This window comes from Cetorhinus maximus, chromosome 10 (genome assembly GCF_964194155.1).
Source record: "Cetorhinus maximus chromosome 10, sCetMax3.hap1.1, whole genome shotgun sequence".
Taxonomy (NCBI): Eukaryota; Metazoa; Chordata; class Chondrichthyes; order Lamniformes; family Cetorhinidae; genus Cetorhinus; species Cetorhinus maximus.
Genome location: NC_135888.1, coordinates 134,528,668 through 134,544,812, shown reverse-complemented (window position 1 = coordinate 134,544,812; position 16,145 = coordinate 134,528,668).

Below are 16,145 nucleotides of genomic sequence, written 5' to 3'. Positions count from 1 at the left end.
CAGCCTCCCTGCTCTGCTGAACTAATGCTGAGCAGGCTGCCAACCATTACCTTGGAGCTGAAGGCAACCAGGCATTCTCCAGAGATTAAATATGTGTGGCTGACACTTACTGCCATTCAGTTGTATCAAACTGCTGCACAAAAGCCAAATACTAATAAAATGGGACAGACCACCTGGCATCGACCAATTATCTAGGCACCAGGAACAACAAAGGTGCACCCTGCCAACTGACCCAGCAAAGTCCCCCTCAGTAACACCTGGTGATTTGCGACAAAATTATTGAAACTGTCCCACAGAGTAGTCAAGCAACAGCCTGACATGGCCATACTCACAGAATCATACATTCTATTTTTTATTCATTCATGGGATGTGGACGTCACTGGCTAGGCCAGTATTTATTGCCCATTCCATTTATTGCCCTTGAGAAAGTGGTGGTGAGTGCCTTGCTAGACCATTTCAAAGGGCATTTAAGAGTCAACCACATTGCTTTGGGTCTGGAGTCACATGTAGGCCAGACCATGTAAGGATGACAGATTTCCTTCCCTAAAGGACATTAGTGAATCAGATGGGTTTTTACCACAATTGACAATGGTTTCATGGCCATTAGACTTTTAATTCCAGATTTCCTTTAAATTCAAATTTTACCATCAGTCTACTCTCAATCATCAGCAAGGTGATGGAACGTGTTGTTGACAGTGCTATCAAGCAGCACGTACACAGCAATAACCAGCTAATCACTCCTCAGTTTTGGCTCCACCAGTGCTACTTGCCTCCTGACTATACTCTGCCCATTACGAACAACTAAAGGAACATGTTGTTTGATTCGATCACCCAATCACTTGAACACATTGCCTACATACCAGGCATCACAACGACAGTGAAATTCATTCACTCAATTGTGTGGTAGGCAGAGCATCTTTTTGGAATGACGGCAGCATCCTGTTGGTGGAAAATACCACTCATGTGGCCGCTCCACAGTAACAGCGTGAAATGGCTTCTTTAATCTGTTGTTCAAATTTTTGAGATACTTCACCTTTCCTGGGTAATTTGGGCACTTTTCAGGTCCGAAAGTGGTGGCCTTTGGCCCATTTGCGAGTTTGCGCAATGTGCAACAAACAATAATCTGATCGGGATAAACATTGTCCTGCAGGGGTAGCTTTGATGCACTCTATTATTGCATCAAGCTTGCATGGTGATAAAATGGCTAGGGCGAATAAATCAACGTGTTCCTTAAGTTGTCCATAATAGACAGAGTAAAGACCGTACTTAAGAAGCCTGCACTTGCAAACCCAAAAACAAAATATCTACTGTTAGATGTGATTCTGAGATTGGGCAGAATTGCTGAATAATCCTGAGTGTGCTCATCGCTATACTAATAACCAATTTAAGATAATCACTTGAGCTCATAACATGGCTCATTTATGCCTGCTAGAACAATATACATTTATATGCAGGGACCTGTTCTGTTCAACCAAAGTAATATGTTCAAACCTTGCACCTTTTTTGAATTGCCAGGGAGCTTGGGTAGCCTTTGGTTCCCTGTTGCTTTCTCCATGTCAATGCCCCAGTCAATCAGAGTCGACTTGCCAACCAATCAGCACCCTTTTCTTCTGTAGTATAAATTGTTGAGAATGTTTGAAATTTGGCATTCTTGTGTTTGTCCTGATGAGTGCAGGATGAAAAGCTTCAGCAACATGTCTCTCACTGGGGAGGAAGTCCCCACCATCAGTCCTGGCAGTGCCAGGAAGGCATCAGTGGCCATTGCTGGGACTGCAGAAGAAGAAGGAGGCGCATAGATGCCTGGAGCAGGTAAGTCCAGGGTCTTGGGCCAGGAGGGTTGGGGTAGGTTAGGAAGGGGAGTGGGGAAGGAAGGAAGGTGGGTGTCGATGTTAGGGGTACCGCCCCGTGATCGACAAAGGGCAACCCCCAAAGAATGACCCCCCTTCCTTCCCACCATTTAAACATTTCATTGAAAAAATCAGGCTGCCCACTCCCACTTGGCTGCCCACGCCAAACGTTTTATGGCATGGGCAGTATGTTATCAGGGTCAATCGGCTGGATAATAAGCCTAATTAACCCTTGATTATTCATTTAAATCTGGCAGATGGGATAAGCTCAGGGGTGGGTGAGAAGATGGTGGGGTGAGTGCCTGCCCTATTTTACGTGCCCCCCCCCACCACCTTGCGAGAATCACGCCCACTGGGGGCACAAATATTTCAGCCCTATGTCTATTTATAGGGGCAGAAGTGAGTCCCCAGTTAACGCCCACCACCTGTGTAGAATTAAACATAATTAATATACAATTAACAGGTTCCCTTCTCTTTCTTCAAATAACAATTAGAATTTATATGTACAATCAATGTTTCAAAACAATTTAAATCAAAAACTTCCGTATGCTGTATAAAGTGAAGCATCCCTAAAAATGACCAGTTTCCTGTTCTTTGTTAACTAAGGATATAAATTTAAGTACACCTTTCTCCAGATTTAATTATCTTAATATTTATTTGCCCTTAAATCATTCTGAAGTTCAGGGTGCTCCTTCATAGTACTTAACCCCAGAGCGTCAAAACTAGCATCTGGTCTAGTCTGAGCACCCAACCAGTTCAACCAGCCAATCAAGCTTTGTCATTGCTCTGTCTCATCTTTAAATATAACTTCATCATTCTACGATGAGTTAGTTTAAGCAGATAGGAGTAACACTCTCTAAATAGAATTGTTAATTTATATGTTTTTCCAACTCTACTGGGCAGAACTTAACCAGCCTCGTAGTAGCAGAAACGGAGGCTCTGGCCAATAAAATGACATAGCCCTATGGCAGGCCAGCTCCCCAAAGTCTTCCCGCCACTGACCAAGTTTATAAAATGTGGCAGCGGGACAGATCAGTGGCAGACATATCATCAGCGGGCAAGGAATTAAGCTCATTAAACAGCCATTTGTCATTTATTTCCTACCATTTTCTGACCCTATGAATGGCACCCAGGATACACAGAGGTTCAGAGTCTCACTTACTCGAAGGAGGTGTGAACTGAGCAGGACTTGGGTTGTGGAGGGAACTGGCAGTCAAAACATGAAGCTGTCTGCAGGCTGTGGCTTGAAGAAACAACACGATCAAGTTTGGAGATGCAGCAAACGGTGGGGCAGTTCTGCTCGTGGAATAGTGTCTCCCAGGTCCATAGCAACCATTGGAGGCAGGGCAAGGTTTTTGAGAGGCTCTTCACACTAGAGGCTTCATTTGGTTATGGAGTCAATGCTTTCAAACTTTGACTCCTCCAATGAGGGGGATAGTGGCACAGAGATGGGATACAGTTACATGGGGCAGCTATGCAATGGCCAGAGGTGCACCAGTGGATGGAGAAAGCCATTGGACATGGACAAAGATGACACACAAGGGCAAGAGGGCAGCCTCATGGCTACAGAGAGTGCTACCCAGCTCAAAGGCTGTAGCGTCAGAGGATTAGCTTCATGGAGATGTCCGAGCACCAATATCTACAAAAACTGCACCTCTGCAAAGCCGTGCTGTATGCCGGAGCAGGAGGTGATGTCAGTGGGAAGTTGCAGACATCAAATGATTGCTACATTGTATGTGGCTTTGACACTCAACTGTTTCACCTATGGTTCATTTTTGGGATCATCTGGAGATCTATGTGGCATCTCCCAGTCAGCAGCTTATCACTGCATAAAGGAAGTCATGCATGCCATGTACCATCAGGCTGAGCAATATATAGAGCGTGGAACCAATCAGGCCAAGAAGGCTGTTGACTTTGGCCATGCTGGACTCTCCAAGGTGACCACCAAGGCTCCTCCATAGCTGTCAAGTGCCTTTCTGAACAGGACAGGGTTGAATGATAAAGTCACCTGAATCTGTAAGCAGATCCTGCAGATATGGATAAGATTTCTGGGAATCTAACATGATTCCTATACCCTTAAATAGTCCTAGCTATCTCAGCTCTTCAGGCCATCTAAAAGCCATGATGGCTGGATACTGAGGGACAAGGATCTGATCTCTCTGATCTGCAAGTGCTTCAAATGAGGACACGAACAAGGGAAAACAGGTCCAAGAGGTTCTCTCCCAATGGTGGCCTCGCTGACCTTTTATAAGAGATCCTCACCACCTCTCTGTACCCATCAGCACTATTATAAGGCATTCTCAACACAGGTGCTCATCTTTACAGACCATCCATATATTTAATTTTTTTAGATATCTCTTTTCACAGGATGTGGGCATTGCTGGCTAGGCCAGTATTTGCCGCCCATCCCTAAATGCCATTGAGTAGCTGGTGGTGAGCCTCCCTCTTTAACCACATGGTGTAGGTGCACCCACAGTGCTGTTAGGAAGAGAGTTTCAGGATTTCGATCCGTGACAGTAAAGGAACGACGATCCTGTTCCAAGTCAGAATGGCGTGTGGCTTGGAGGGGAACATGCATGTTCCCATCAATCTGCTGCCCTTGTCCTTCTAGGTGGTAGAAGTCGCAGGTTTGGAAGGTGATGTCAAAGAAGTCTTGGTGAGTTGCGGTGGTACATCTTGTAGATGGTACACAATGCTGCCCCTTGCATCCACTTGGCGCTATGCTCCATGTGTCTCTCCATGAAGAATGCCACTCTCTCAATGGAGGACAACAGAGAAATGGCACCACTCACAGCTTGATGGACTCCTCCATCGTTTGCATATGGGACTGCACTGTCTCTGGAAACTCTAACAAATGTTCACATTTTTCACACTGCTGCATCAGTAGTGGAGGGAGTGAATGTTGACGGTGGTGGATGGGGTGCCAATCAAGAGATCAGCTTTGCCCTGGATGTGTCGTTGGAGCAGCACTCATCCAAGCACGTGAAGAGTATTCCATTGCACTCCTGACTTGTGCCTTGTAGATGGTGGACAGGCTTTGAGGAGTCAGGAGGTGAGATAGTCGCAGAAGAATTCCCAACCTCTGACCTACTCTTGTGGCCATAGTATTTATATGGCTCCAGTTCAGTTTCTGGTAACTCCCAGGAAGATGATAGTGGGGGATTCGGCGATGGCAATGTCATTGAATGTCATGGGGAAATTGAAAATACAAAAGCAATTGCACATTAGAATGTCAAGGCCTTTAACTCATGTAAAATATTAAAGGCTTCTGCATTTAACAATGAATTATCACCCAGTGAAATGCCAAGCGCTAAACCATGCAGTTGTGTGCTTACCTAAGCTAACCTCTACCAGCTGCTCTCCCTGCATCTGAAGTTGATGTGCAGTTAGCTGCTGCCTTTCTTGGCCTGGTTCATGATGGATATGGCCTGTGTCCTCTGGGTCCCTGAGCCCTACTAGGTCACGGCACACTTGGGGGCCATCTGAATCTGTGCAGTGGCTGCCTCAGTTACCATACCAGCATAGAGCCTTGGTGTCACTGTTAATGGGACCAAGAGTCCACCTTCAACAATCAAAGCACCTTCAGAAATGCCCCAATTGTCTTCATCCTTACCACCCTCCTTCAGGCCCCACATGCACTTCTGTGGCTGGCTGGAGTGGTTCAGATCCTGGCAATGGGGACATGTGTTACTGGCCTATCTCACCCAAATATTGGTCCATAGACCTCATGAGTGAGGCTACGTATTTGAGGTCTGTCCACATGCCCTGCACCCAATGAGTGCTATGCTCCATGTGTCTCTCCATGAAGAATGCTACTCTCTCAATAAAGGATGCCAAAGAAATGGCACCACTCACAGCTTGATGGGCCCCTTCATCATTTGCACATGGGACTGCACTGTCTCTGGAAACTCCAACAAACGTTCACATTTTTCACACTGCTGCTGAATCATCTGCCACTTTGCGGATGATACCCGAGGCTCACTATCTGCATGAAGCTGCCCATCACTGGACCCCTCCTCACTCTTTCAAGGGGAAATGGCTGCAGCTGTCACTGCCAACATTACCTCCTCCTGTGTATCTGTGCAGTGCTCATCAGATTGTGCCACCTATTCTACAAGTGCAACAAAGCCCTCCGATGTGAATGTATCTGCACTGGTGGAGGGGGCGGTGGATTGAAGGGACACAATGTCTTGGGATGGCAATCCAAACTTTGAGTTTTCCAGTTTAGCAGGAGCCCTCATTGCTTCCTAATCTGCTGCTGTACCTGCTGCATAGATGATTTAAGTGAAAAGCTAGTCCTTCAACCAATCCCTGATGCCTGCCGTTGATCAGGAGCCTCCAGTAGGGTTAAAGGTCCACACAGTTGCCATAATTCACACATGATCTAGAAAGCGGTGCACATAGCCATCACTTTACTGACTCTCCATTGCTTTCATAAGAACATAGGAACACAGGAAAAGGAATAGGCCATTCTGCTGTTCCACCATTCAATTAGATCATGGCTGATCATCTACCTCAACACCACTTTCTCTCACTATCTCCATATCCCTTGATGTCATTAGTCTGAAGAAATCTATCAATTTCAGCCTTGAACATGCTCAATGATTGAGCTTCCACAGCCCTCTGAGGTAGAGAATTCCAAATATTCACCACCCTCTGAGTGAAAAAATTCCTCCTCATCTCAGTCTTAAACTGCTTGCCCCTTATTCTGAAACAGTGTCCCCTAGTTTTAGACTCGCTGGCTAGGGTAAACATCTTATCTATATCCACCCTGTCACACCCTGTAAGAATTTAGTGAGTTTCAATGAGGTCACCCCTCATTCTTCAAAACTCTACGGAATCCACACCTTCCTTTCCCTCAGTGACAGGCTTCCTACCCATGACCCATCCGATGCTGATAACCTTCTCCTCCATCAGTGTCACTCCAACTGAGAAAAGTACTCCAACTCCCATGTATTGATGCTCCCTGGTATTATGAACACACTTTTCCTGCCAATAGAGATATGCAGCATCACTTCTGCCTCATCACCCACCTGTCCTGGTCATTCTGAGGGATTATAAATGTGCAGCACCATGCCGCCTGCAAGGATTTCTTAGGTACAAATCCACATGTGTGACAAAGCTGGTTGACCCTTGTATGGTACCTCAGGATAAACTCCCAACTCTCTCCAACTTTCTAAGGACTTCTGTTTTGCCTCTTTTTATCCTCAAATTTCTTGGCAGACACCAAAACTTCATGCTTTTAGTTCTGTTCCAGGACTGTTCCATGGCCTTTATTCCATTATCTAATCTATTCAAGCTATGGCCTCTTCTTACACTTTTATGTCTGTCAGGACCACTAATGTGAAATCTCCTGTTTGCACTATTGGAAGATCTTTCACCAATAAGTGACCGGTACTTGCACTGCACTTTCGTACTTTCCAATATTTCACCTAAACCGCCAATCTTGGCCATCATTCTGAATAATCAGGCAATATTTCAACTTCCCTGTAGCTTCTCCTGCACATACCACAATTGTCACATCCCTCTGTTCTTCTAGACCCCTCTGAAACAATTGTCACCTGAGTACCCCCTCTGTGCAATTACCTGTGGATGTGATAGCTCTCTCACGTGTGTCATGATCACTCATATAACCACTATCCAGCTCTTGATCTACTGTTCCTCAGAAACCTCATCATCAACATGGACATTTGAGGTACATGTTTATTTCTATCAGCTGCTCAGTCAGAGATTTTGTAATTAATTCTGATTAACTGTGAGGGCAGAACATTATGAGTTTGATTGTCACATTTGATAAATACTGTTTTCCAATATTTTTTATGCTAATATCTTCCAAAGGCAAGGGTTTATTCAACAGCATAGGTATCTCACTAGAGGCTACATCAGTATTTATAGAAGGGTTTACTTCAGCTATTTTATATGGAATTATCACCCTCTTTAGTGACCTCAATATGTTGTCATCACAAACCCTAAAACAAATAATACTTTTATATCCCTTAACCTAGTATTGAACCTCAGTACTTAGTGAACCATGGTAACATTTTAACCAATCTGTTTCACATGCTGTTGAAGTGCAATCACTTTCTAGCACAGGACATTTAAATCAGTCTGTGACTAAAACTCCTTGTGTCCAGTATAATTTGTTTAGATTCATCATTATCTTCATTCTCTTACTCATGTTTCATTTCATGGACCCTGTCTCTCTGCTTTGGGTAGTTCACCACATAATGATACTTTGAGTCACATCTGAAGCACCTATTAACTCTTTCCTTGGCATTCCTAGGATTTGCTAATCTATTATTGCTGTTGCAATTTTTCCTTCTGCTGCAATAGACAGATTTACTAAAGATGCTTTTATCCCCACTCTACCTGTCTTTAATCCTTGCATTGCATTGATCCCTGTAACCAATATCTGAACTATTTTAAAATCTGGAAATCACTGGGTCCTTTATTCTTTGCACCATCATGAAATGTTCCATTTATTCCATGAAGGCTGAAGGAAATGACTGTCTCCCAAGGATTATTTTCAAGGCAGCAGACATCGAATCATCCCTGAGAATCAAAAACCATTTAGAGCCAGTAATTTGTCCATCTGGGACAATTTAGCACAATCCAGCAATTTAAATGTCAGTGCTTGTTTTGTGGGTTGGTTTCACAGCCTAATCTATACTGGGCAGGTTTCCCTATACTCATGAGTAACTCTAGTTAGACACAGGCAGGTTACTTCAAAACCACTTTATTTACACTATTTGCTCTATATACCTGATGAGCTATGTGGTGAGCACATCTCCCTTGTGTACAGACTATTCCATCTGCTCTAGAGAGTCTCTAGCACATGACTGCTGATGTCATTGTTACATCATGATACACATCACTAACTCATTATGATAACTATTAACCCATTATACTACAGCATGGATCCAAGGATCCCCAAATTGAATTTTGTCAATCTTTTATGCAATATGTTGAAGTTCATAAAGTTCCATGGCATGACCCTCTGTTTTTCAAAATTTATCAAAGTCTGACCATGTCCAAAAGACATTTAACAGGTTATCTTTCTTAAAAGATATTTAACAGATTATCTTTCTTGTAGGTTTCATCTGACAACTCTAACAGAAGGTCCTAATCTTCTCTACCCAACTGACAGGCATCCTTCTTACAAAATCCATTACTTGTGATCTTACTTCTCATAGGAAACAACAATGCTTCTTTTTTGTTAGGAACATAACCAATGTCCACATATCCACTTCATTCTCCACTGGTCCTATGGTTAATACTCTGAGAACATTGTGCCTCTGCTTCCATGTTATATTCCAGAAAGCCAGTTGCTGAAGGATAGATTTTATACACATTTACAAGTATTTATTTGCAGAGTTACACATTAAAAGCATACATCTCCCAACCAAAAAAAAACTACATTTTCAGTGTCTATTTATAGGGGCATAAGAGAATCCACAGTGAAAGACCACCTGCACCAACATGCAGTTAAACACAATTAATGTACAGTTTATCAGTCTGCACAGACTATCAATGCCAAAATTTAATACACTTTTTCTCCTGTCTATGGAGCCCTCAGAATCTGATACATTGTCATCATCCATATCTGTTGCTTGGCAGCATAAATGGGAAATGGTGGCATAGTGGTAATATCACTGGATGAGTAATCCAGAGGCCTGGGTTAATGCTCTGGGGACATGGCTTCAAATCCCACATGGCAGCGGATGGAATTTGAATTCAATTAATAAATCTGAAATTGAAAGCTAGTCTCAGTGATGGTGACCATGAAACTATCATCAATTGTCATAAGAAATAGGAACAGTAATAGACCATTTGGCCCTTCGAGCCTGCCCTGCCATTCAATCTGTTAAAGTCCATAAAGCCTGCCCTGCCATTCAATAAGGTCATGGCTAACTTCTTGTGTTTCGATTCCCATCTACCCCCAATAAACTTTGATTCCCTCGCCCAACAAGAATCTATCTACCTCTGCCATAAAAATATTCAATGACCCCGCCTCCACCACCTTCTGAGGCAGAGAGTTCCAAAGTTGCACAACCCTCTGAGAGAAAAAGTTTCTCCTCATATCTGTCCTAAAAGGGCGACCCCTAATTTTAAAACAGTGCCCCCTAGTTCTGGACTCACTCACAAGAGGAAACATCCTTTCAACGTCCACCTTGTCAAGGCCGTTCAGGATCTTGTACACTTCAATCAAATCACCCCTCACTCTTCTAAACTTCAGTGGAAACAAGCCCAGCCTGTTCAATCTTTCCTCATAAGACAACCCACTCATTCCAGGTATCAATCTAGTAAACCTCATTTGAACCACCTCCAATGTAAAAACCCACCTCATTCACTAATCTCCTTTAAGATAGGAAATCTGCCATCCTTACCCGGTCTGGGCCTACACGTGACTCCAGACCCACAGCAATGTGGTTGACTCTTAACTGCCCTCTGAAATGGCCCAGCAAGCCACTCAGTTCAAGGGCAATTAGGGATGGGCAACAAACGCTGGCCTTGCCAGCGACATCCACATTCCATGAAAGAATAAAAAAAAACACAAATGCAGAGTTACCATTCTGTCTGAAGCAGGTTTGCTGGTGCATATATTAGGCTATGGAACTTGTGATTTGCCCACATTAGCTGAGTACAATTTCTCTTAAGTGTTCTTCCAGAAAATGCCAGTGTCAATATAGGAAATATTGAGCCTTTGTTACAGCTATGCCCATTTTGAATCCATTCCTCAGCTACTTAATATTTAAATAAAAACTAGGCCTGATCAAAGATGTTACAAAAGCAAAATGCTATAGATGCTGGAAATCTGAAATAAAAACAGAAAATGCTGGAAACATTCAGCAGGTCTGGCAACATCTGAGGGCAGAGAGAAACAGAGTTAACGTTTCATCATGTGACCTTTCATCAGAATTGAGAAAAGTTATATAGATAATTGAACAAATAAAAACGGGGTGGGGGTGGAAAGAAGGACAAAAGGGAAACTCTGTGATTGGATGGAGGGCAGGAGTGATTAAATGATAAAAGGTTTCATGGTACAAAAACCAAAAGGAGTGTTAATGAAATAAGTCAAGAAACATAAGATGTGTCCAGATGGTGTGTGATTGGCAGGATAGCAACTGTTCAAATGCAAAATAAAGGGATTAAGAACTGACTAAGGCCCTTGAGTCCTTCGAGAAGAGTAAAACTCCCGGAAGCAACGGCTTGCCAGCAAAGTTGCGTTCGGCTGTGTGGGACTGGATCGGCCCAGACCTGCTAGAAGTGTACGAGAGTATGCTTCTGGCCGGCAGCATGTCAGAATCCATGAGGAAAGGCATCATCACCCTCATCTACAAGCACAAGGGGGAAAGGGAGGAAATTAGAAATTGGCGACCCATTTCACTTTTGAATGTGGACTATAAGATTCTGTCCAAGGTCATCGCCAATCGGGTCAAGTCCGCTCTGGAATTTGTGATCCACCCTGACCAGACCTGCACTGTGCCGGGCAGGAAGATCTCGGACAGCCTCGCGCTGCTCAGGGATACGATTGCCTATGTGCAGGACAGGGGTGTGGACACCTGCCTCATCAGCCTGGATCAGGAGAAGGCCTTTGACAGAATATCGCACACCTACACGGTGGATGTGCTCTCCAAAATGGGGTTTGGGGAGGGATTTCGCAATTAGATCCAACTGCTCTACACTAACATCAGTAGCGCAGTCTCAATCAATGGGTGGGAATCAGATAGCTTTCCTATTAAATCTGGAGTCAGGCAGGGCTGCCATCCCTCCCCTGTCCTGTTTGTGTGTTGCACAGAACCCTTTGCTGAGTCCATCAGGAAGGATCCGGGCATAAGAGGAGTGACAATCCCAGGCAGCGGAGGCACTCAGGTCAAAGCCTCCCTGTACATGGACGATGTCGCCGTCTTCTGCTCAGATCCGCTGTTGGTGCGCAGACTGATCCACATCTGCGACCAGTTCGAACTGGCCTCGGGAGCCAAGGTAAATCGTGGGAAGAGCAAGGCCATGTTCTTTGGGAAATGGGCTGACCGATCCTTTGTCCCCTTCACCGTCAGGGCTGACGGCCTGAAGGTGCTGGGGATATGGTTCGGAGGGACCCGGGGCATGCGTTAGAAACTGGAAGGACCGAATGTCTATGGTGAAAAGAAAACTGGGCATGTGGGAGCGACGCTCCCTCTCCATTGCGGGTAAGAACCTGGTCATCAGGTGTGAGGCACTCTCACTGTTGCTGTACGTGGCGCAAGTCTGGCCCATTCCAGACTCCTGCGCGATGGCGATCACCCAAGCCATCTTTCGCTTTATCTGGAGGTCGAAAATGGATCATGTCCGCAGGGACGCGATGTACAAGCCTCTGGATAAAGGGGGAAAAAACATGCCCAACATCGCCCTCATACTGATGGCCACCTTTGTGTGCGGCTGCATCAAGCTGTGTGTAGACCCTCGGTACGCAAACACCAAGTGTCACTATGTGCTGAGGTTCTACCTGTCCCCGGTGTTGCGAAGGATGGGTCTGGCCACGCTGCCGCGGAACGCTCCAAGTAGTTGAACCGTGCCGTACCACCTGTCCCTGGTGGAAAAATTTATGCAGAGAAACACCTTTGACCACAAGTCCATCAGGCAGTGGTCGGCACGTAACGTCTTAGAGGCCCTGAGGGAAAAGGAGAGGGTGGATCCTGTGGGATGCTCCCCGAACAGACTGTCAAAGTCATTTGGCAGAATGCCTCATCGCCAGAACTTTCCAACAAGCACCAAGATGTAGCTTGGCTGGTGGTGAGAAAGGCCCTCCCAGTCAGATCCTTCCAACACACCAGGAGTCTCACCCCCTCAGGACGTTGCCCTCGAGGTGGCTGTGGTGGGGACGAGACCGTTGTGGATTGTGCCTTTGCAAAGAAGGTCTGGAGAGAGATGCAGTGGTTTCTGTCGAGGTTCATCCCGAGCAGTTCTGTGACACAGGACACTGTGCTCTACGGGCTGTTCCCAGGGACACACACCGAGACAAACATCAACTGCAGCTGGAGGATCATCAACTCGGTGAAAGACGCTCTTTGGTCTGCCCGTAACTTGTTGGTCTTCCAGCGCAAAGAGTTGTCCCCGACCGAGTGTTGCAGACTGGGTCCAGGACTACGCGCTGAGGGACGCACTAAAGCTTGGGCAGCCGCTGCAAAGGCCCATTGGGGAAAGGTCGCTGTCTAAGACCTTTCTGCCACAGTGCACCGAGATGCTGGGAACTGTTGAGAGCCCCTCGGGCTGTACAGCTCACAATGAATGTCTGCATTGAATACTAATTGTATTATAATTGTATTGAAGCACCTCAGAGTGCAACATGATGTATGTTGATAACTCCAATCCCATTGTCTGATTGTCTGCATTGACCATATTGAAATGATTGTAATATTCATTGATTGTATTGATGCACCTTGGGATCCATGTGTAAAAGTTGAATCTGATTGTACTTTTGTGATGGTGATTTTGAAATATTTTGGAATGTTCTTCCAGATATTTTATGAATAAAGTATATTTTTCCAAAAAAAAAGTAAAGGGATTAAGAAAGAAACAAGAGAAAAAAACAAGCTCGTAAAATAATATAAAACATAATAGGGGCCAAAGTTACGATCTAAAATTGTTGAACTCAATATTGAGTCCAGATGTCTGTCTTTCAGATTTTCAACATGCTCAGTATTTTTGCTTTTGTATTAATGTTTAATTCATTGCCACTTCTTTTCTGGGAATGCTATCTTGAAGAAGTTCTGTTCTTTCCTCCAATGGGATTTCCATCTGTCTCTTCTTCCTTGTTCATCTTCATTGCTTTCTATTTCCCTTTTGTGTTTGATTTGGTATCTACCAAAACCCCCTTTCACACCCACTTTCCCTTCCTTAGCAAGTTATTCCACATGAATTCAAACCGTAATTCCGCCCTTCATGTATCAGATCTCTCCCTGAATACAGTTATCTCCTAGACACTTAGAATTCCTCAATTTGATGTCCACGCCATATCCTAAGATCTGCTCTCAGCGCCATGCAGCACCACATGCACACTTTTGACTTCTCTCTTAAGCAGAACTCTCACTTCGTCAAAGCTGTCCGAGCCCACAGTTTCATTTCATCCTTCGCCTCATCTGATACTTTAACAAAAATCTTAATCCTTTCAGGCAGGAAAGTTCACGAACTTCAACAACTCGTGAGTAATAACACCCCTCTAGTTCCTTCCTTCCCTCCTCTTCCGCCTGACCCCATCCCTTCTTCATATGTCAACCACTGCCATGTATTCACAATACTCTCTGACATTTCCTTTTCGGTCTCTAAATGATCAGCCTCATCCCATTATGCCCCCATATCAATGAATTTTGAGCTTGTCATGACACAACTCTTCTTCCCTCACCTTCGCCTCTGCACCTACTTCCTTGGCCAGGAGTCTTCTCCTGACTTGGAGGACCCTTTTAACCACCTCCAGTATTCTCCTTTCACCTGGTTTCTTCCATCTAGTCTTTTACTCCCTCTTGATCTTTACATTGAGAACTGCCAGTGTGTTATTGGCCATCTCAATTTCTCCATCACTCTAACCTGTCTCCCTCTGAACTTGCTGCACTCCGTTCTTTCAGGTCCAACCCTAACATCATCATCAAACCTGGTGACAAGGGTGGTGCTGTTGTTATTTGCTGTATCAACCTCTACCTAGCAGAGGCTGAACACCAACTCTGTCACTTTCTCCTACCCCTTCCTGGACCATGGCCCCACCACCGAATATTGAGCTATTGTATCCAGAACTGTCACTGATCTCATTTCCTCTGGAGATCTTCCCTCCACGGCTTCCAATTGTATAGTTTCCCAAACCCATACAGCCCGCTCAATCCTTACGAAAATCCACAAACAGGACTGCTCTGGTAGGCCCATTATTTCAGCCTGTTCCTGCCCCACTGAACTAATTTCTTTCTATCTTGGCTCTATATTTTGTCCCCTTATCCAGTCTCTGCCTACCTACATCTGTGACTCTTCTAATGCCTTCTGTCACTTCAACAGTTCCAGTTTCCTGGCCCTAGCCATCTCCATTTCACAATGGACGTCCAATCTCTCTACACCTCCATCCCCCAATAGGATGGTCTGAAAGCTCACCACTTCTTCTATGAATGGAGATCCAACCAGTCCCCATCCACCACCACCTTCCTCTCCCTGGCTGAACCTGTGATCATTTAAAAAACTTTCCCTTCACCACTTTAGGGTGTGCCTACACCACATGGACTGCAGCGGTTCAAGATGGCAGCTCACCACCACTTTCTCAAGAGCAATTAGGGATGGCTAATAAATGTTGGCCTAGCCCACATCCCATGAATGCATATACATAAAACCACACCTCATCTAGGCACACCTTTTGTTTCTTTACTTGTCCCATGACCACATCCTATAGCTTTGTACCATGAAAACCTTTTGTTAGTTAATCTGTCCTGCCCTCCACCCTACAACAGACTTTATCCTTTTTTCCCTTTCTCACCCATCCACCAACTTGTTCAAAACCCATTACATTTTCCAACTTTTCTCAGTTCTGATGAAAGGTCAATGACCTGAAATGTTGGATGGAATTTAATGCCCTCCCCCTTGGGAACAGGATGGGAGTTTGGGGAGGACATTTAATTAGGTAGGGAGATGTGGGTTGGAGAGCCCGTCTTCTTCTTAATGATACCAATAAATTCAGGGGCGGGGAAGGTTGTGGTTGTCCACCCCATCTCTAGGCCAATTGAGGCTGTTAAGTGGCCAATTAAGGATACTTAATTGCCTCATCCTGTAGCTGCTGCTATTCTATCAGCTGTGGGGGTGGGGAGACTGTCAAACAGTTGGACAGGCCACCACCTATAACCTGTCAGCCTGCCACATCAACCCCCCGCCCTAACCACCTCACCGAGGCCCCAGTGAGCCCATGCCACTTGTTTCTCCTCTTAGCCTCCAGCACTATTCCCAGCTTTAGAGCTGCTGGCAATCTGAATGGCTGGCAGCTCTTGGAGGCAGGATCCTCACCTCCAAAGGCCTCGGAATTCCACTGTCAGGCAGGTAAGTGACTGATTGGCATTTAATCCTTTTGAGGGTCCTGGAAACGGCTGCTGCGTGGTTGCCACCGGCTTGCCGGCCAGTGACTGTGGCCATTTAATTCAGCAAATTACCTCTGTTCTCTCTCCCCACTGATGCTGCCAGACCTGCTGAGTGTTTCCAGCAATTTATGTTTTCATTACGTTAGCATTGTTTGAGACCACGGGGCAGATGTTCAACTCACTGTCCAGATGTAACTCGGACATTATGAGTCAGCTG